Here is a 5,421-nt window from a genome sequence, read left to right on the forward strand (position 1 = left end):
AATTTGATTGCCTTGATTGAGAGGAAACAATTCTCGGGTGGAAAGTTTGAGAGTCCTCATGAGCACCTAAAAGAGTTTGAGAAATATTGTGACACAATAAAGGCCAATGGCGTGACTCAAGAATATATTCGCCTCAAAATGTTTCCATTTTTGCTAATTGGGAGAGGTCTAGAATGGCTAGAGAAGGAGGTGCCCCCTAATTCTCTCACGACATGGGACCAAGTGACTACGGCTTTCTTGAGGAGGTTTTATAACCATAGGAAGACCGCCGAGGCTCGGTCTTTGATTCAAGGTTTTCGCCAAAAGAGTGGTGAGTCTCTAAGTGCGGCATGGGAACGATACAAAGAGCTTCAATGTCAATGCCCACACCATGGGATACCCAAGTATCAACTCATTCACACTTTCTATGGAGGTCTCACACCTCAAGGAAGAACAAGCCTAGACGCCGCGGCCGGTGGTCCAATTATGAACAAAGGAGAGCATGAAGTGGAGTGTATTATAGAGGAAGCCGCAAAGCACTATGATGATTGGTACGAAGGAGAAAGGGATGCTACTTCTAGCAAGGGCGTTTATGCATTGGAGCAAGCCAACGCAATCAACAACCTTTCTACCCAAATCTCCAAAATGACCAAGCAAATGGATGAATTGATGAAAGAAAGGTCCAACCCTCATGGTAATATCTCCCCTTCAACCAAGGGAGGCAATGGTATGGATACTTCCTCCCCCTCTTATTACAATACAATGCCCCAAGGGTGCATGTTTTGTTCTAATTGTGAAACCTATGATCATGATACCTCTCATTGTGTCTATGCTTGTGAAGTTCAACCCCCTTCCCATGAACATGATAGTAATATGGAAAATGTCAATGCTATGAATTTTGCTCCTAGAATGGGAAATGTAGGAAACTTGAGGCCAAACTCCAATCAAATGGGGAATTGGAATCAAGGTGGAAACCGTGGTTGGAACCAAAATGGTGGTGGTTATGATAACCAATACCATGGTGGGGGAGGCCCTTCCAATTTCAATGGAAGAGGCTACTCTAACCAAAGAGGGTATGGTAATCAAAACCAACAACCTAATCCCCGATACCAAGAACATCAAAATCAAAATTTTGGTGACCAAGGTAACACGGGAAATAATCAACAAATCAATGTTCCTAACCAAGGCACTGGAGGCAATAGGGGCCAATTTGCTTCTAACTATGCCCAAACTAATAGGCCTCCGGGTTTCCATCAACCCCAACTTCCTTCACCTCAACAACCTCTTCAAATTGAAGCCCCTCCAATAGATCCCGTGATGGCTAAATTAGATGCTCTTTTAAAAATGCGTGAGGAGGATCAAAAGAAACATGAAGAGGCTAAAAAATGAACCAATGCTCATATGAAAATGCTTGAGACTCAAATTGCTCAACTTGCATCTAATTCATCCCCTTCTTCTTCTTCTCCTTCTTCTTCTCACATCCCAAGTCAAGGAGTCAACCCAAAACCTTTGTATACCGTGACAACAAGGAGTGGGAAGGTAGTAGGGAGTGACACTTTAATTGAGGAAGAACCCCAAGAAGAGGCGGAGTTAGAGAATGAGGGTGAAAAACCCAATGAGCCATTGAGTGTTGAAAAAGAAAAACATGTTGAGGTGCTCAAGGAAAAAGAAGCCACCCCCTTGCCCCTAAATCGCCAACCTAGAGAGGAGAAGCTACCCTTTCCACAACGATTTGTGAGAGCTAAACTTGATGCCCAATTTGGGAAGTTTTTGGAAGTCATTAAGAATTTGCATATCTCCGTCCCTTTTGTTGATGCTATGAAGCAAATGCCCCACTATTCCAAATTTTTGAAAGATCTTTTGAGTGGGAGAAGGGAGTGTGAGACGGTGAGTTTAACCGCCAATTGTAGTGCAATTCTTTCCAACAAACTACCTACCAAATTGAAAGATCCGGGTAACTTTTCCATCCCTTGCTCTATCAATGGCATTGAATTTGATAAAGCCTTGTGTGACTTAGGAGCAAGTGTGAGTCTCATGCCCTATTCCGTCTACCAAAAGCTTAGTGTAGGAACCCTCTCTCCCACTAACATTACTCTCCAACTAGCGGAGCGATCTGTTAAGTTCCCCATGGGCAAAGTTGAGGACATTCCCCTTAGGGTAGGAAAGTTCACATTCCCCGTAGATTTCTATGTGCTAGAAATGGATGAGGATGAGAGGATTCCTATAATTTTGGGTAGGCCATTTCTAGCCACTTCTAGAGCTATCATCGATGTGAAGGAGGGGAAGATATCCTTCAAAATTGACAATGATTCTATTGAGTTTGATTTGAACAATGTCATGCAACAACCCTCCTAAAGTGGTGAATGCTTTAGGGTAGATATTCTTGATACGGTTCTTGATGAATTTTCTCGCTCCCACTTGCATGCCACTAATGATCCCCTTGAAAGTGTGTTGTTGAATGAATCAAAGATAGGTACTCACAAAGAAGACATACAATTCTATGAGGATTTGCTTGAGGAAAGCAAGGAGTGCAAGGGCGCGAGCATGGAAGAAGAAGCTCCTTACATTCATGACCTCTTTCAAGTTGAAGAAAGAGAAGAGAGCCCCAATGGTAAGGGAGCACCAAAGGTAGACTTGAAACCTCTACCTTTGGGCTTGAGGTATGAATTTCTTGGTCCCAATGAGTCTTTCCCCGTGATTGTAAATTCTAACCTAACGGAGGAGCAAACCTCCCTCTTGATCAATGTTTTGAGAAATCACAAAAAAGCTTTGGGTTATACCATTGATGATATCAAGGGTATAAGTCCATCTTTATGTATGCACAAAATTGATCTAGAGGGAGATGCGAAACCCGTCAGGCAAAGGCAAAGAAAGCTTAACCTTTCCATGCAAGAGGTTGTGCGGAAGGAAGTGGCTAAGCTTCTTGATGCGGGAATTATTTACCCAATTGCTCATAGTGATTGGGTATCTCCCGTGCAAGTTGTGCCTAAGAAAGGGGGCATGACGGTAGTGAAAAATGATCATGATCAACTAGTACCCACTAGACTTGTTACCGGTTGGCGCATGTGTATTGACTATCGCCAACTTAACACAAGTACATGCAAAGATCATTTTCCACTACCGTTCATTGATCAAATGTTGGAAAGGCTTACAAAGCATTCCTTCTATTGTTTCCTTGATGGTTACTCGGGATTTTTCCAAATCCCAATTGACCCTAAGGATCAAGAGAAGACAACTTTCACATGCCCCTACGGTACTTATGCGTATCGTAGGATGCCTTTCGGGCTTTGTAATGCCCCCGCAACATTCCAACGTTGCATGATGTCCATTTTTAGTGATATGATTGAGGATGAGATAGAAGTCTTCATGGATGACTTCTCCGTTGGAGGAGCCACCTATGAAGATTGTCTATCTAATTTATCTCGTTGCTTAGAAAGGTGTGAGAGGGCTAACCTCGTGTTGAATTGGGAAAAGTGCCACTTTATGGTCGAAAGTGGGATTGTTCTTGGGCACAAAATTTCCCATGCCGGCATTGAGGTTGATAGAGCCAAGGTTGAGGTCATCGAAAAACTTCCTCCCCCCACCAACGTGAGGGAAGTGAGGTCTTTTCTTGGCCATGCCGGGTTCTATCGGCGCTTTATTAAAGATTTTTCAATGATCGCTAAGCCTCTCACATCCCTATTGCAACAAGATAAGGAGTTTGTGTTTGATGATGCTTGTCATAAGTCCTTTTGTAGGTTGAAAGAAGCCCTTTGCACCGCTCCTATTGTCCAAGGTCCGGATTGGTCTCTTTCATTTGAGCTCATGTGCGATGCAAGCGACGAGGCCATTGGATCGGTTCTTGGACAACGAAAGAATGGGAAACTTCATGTCATACATTATTTGTCTAAAACTCTCAATGATGCCCAACGAAACTACACAACTACCAAGAAGGAGTTCCTAGCGGTTATCCATTCATTCGAGAAGTTTAGAACCTACCTCATTGGTTCTAAGACAATTGTGTATACCGACCACTCAGCTCTCAAATACTTGATAGGGAAGAAGGAAGCTAAACCAAGGTTGTTGAGATGGGTTTTAGTCCTCCAAGACTTCGATTATGAGATGAGAGACAAGAAGGGAGCCGAGAATGTGGTGGCGGATCACCTCTCAAGGTTGGGCGGTGCAAGGTTTGAAGATGATGGCTTGCCAATAGAGGACGCTCTAAGAGATGATGTGCTTTATGTCCTTGAAGTGAAATCGAAGCCTTGGTATGAGGATATTGTGAATTACTTAGCTTGTAGTGCCATACCACCAGATTTCACTTCACAACAACGTCGAAAACTCAAGCACGAGGCCAAGAGATACATTTGGGATGATCCCATTTTATTGAAAAGAGGGGTCGATGGTTTGTTGAGGAGATGCGTCCCCAACGACGAGGTTCAAAGTGTTCTCCATATGTGCCACTCTTCTCCTTGTGGTGGGCATATGAGTGCTCAAAAGACCGCCTCAAAGGTCCTTCAATCTATGCTCTTTTGGCCTTCTCTATTCAAGGATGCGTGGATATTTGTCAAAACTTGTGATAGATGTCAACGGATGGGGAATATTTCTAGAAGGGATGAAATGCCGCAAAATCCCATCCTTGAGCTTGAAGTTTTTGATGTGTGGGCTATAGACTTCATGGGCCCTTTCATTTCTTCACATGGGAACAAGTATATTTTGGTCGCCGTTGACTATGTGTCTAAGTGGGCGGAGGATGTGGCTTCTCCAACGAATGACTCTAAGGTGGTGGTCAACCTTTTCAAAAAGGTGATCTTCCCGAGATTTGGTGTTCCAAGAGCGATAATTAGTGATGGGGGATCGCATTTCAAGCACCACACCTTCGTTCGACAACTTGATAAATATGGGGTTTCTCACAAGCGAGGGCTTGCATACCACCCTCAAACGAGTGGCCAAGCGGAGGTCACCAATAGAGAGCTCAAGGTGATTTTGGAGAAGACGGTTGCTAGGACAAGGAAGGATTGGTCCTCCAAACTTATTGATTCACTATGGGCTTATATGATCGCCTTCAAAACCCCAATAGGGACCACTCCCTACAAGCTTGTCTATGGAAAAAATTGTCATTTGCCCGTGGAGATGGAGCATCGAACGCATTGGGCAATCAAGAAAATCAACTTTGATCTCCATAGTGCGGGTGAGCAAAGGCTTCTAGAGCTACATGAGTTAGAGGAGTTGAGGATGAATGCCTACGATAGCGCAAGCATGTATAAGGCGCGGACTAAGGCTTGGCACGATGCTCAAATTGTCAAGAAGGAATTCGTCAAAGGCCAAAAAGTCCTCCTATTCAACTCCCGCTTGAAGCTTTTCCCGGGCAAACTTAGGTCAAGATGGAGTGAGTCGTACATTGTCACGGAAGTGTTTCCTTATGGAGCCTACGAAATTTCCCAAGACGACCACTCCCCTTTC

At 43.9% G+C, this 5,421-nt stretch overlaps 1 non-coding gene across 1 annotated transcript; it reads right to left on the reverse strand.

The window, feature by feature from the left end:
- Positions 1 to 271: 271 nt before the first annotated feature.
- On the reverse strand, positions 272 to 377 carry LOC145557033 (small nucleolar RNA R71). The gene has a single exon (XR_014092114.1). It is a non-coding gene; the product is annotated as a small nucleolar RNA R71 (small nucleolar RNA).
- Between the last annotated feature and the right edge of the window lie 5,044 nt (positions 378 to 5,421).

This window comes from Chenopodium album, chromosome 8 (genome assembly GCF_948465745.1).
Source record: "Chenopodium album chromosome 8, dcCheAlbu1.1, whole genome shotgun sequence".
Classification (NCBI taxonomy): domain Eukaryota; kingdom Viridiplantae; phylum Streptophyta; class Magnoliopsida; order Caryophyllales; family Amaranthaceae; genus Chenopodium; species Chenopodium album.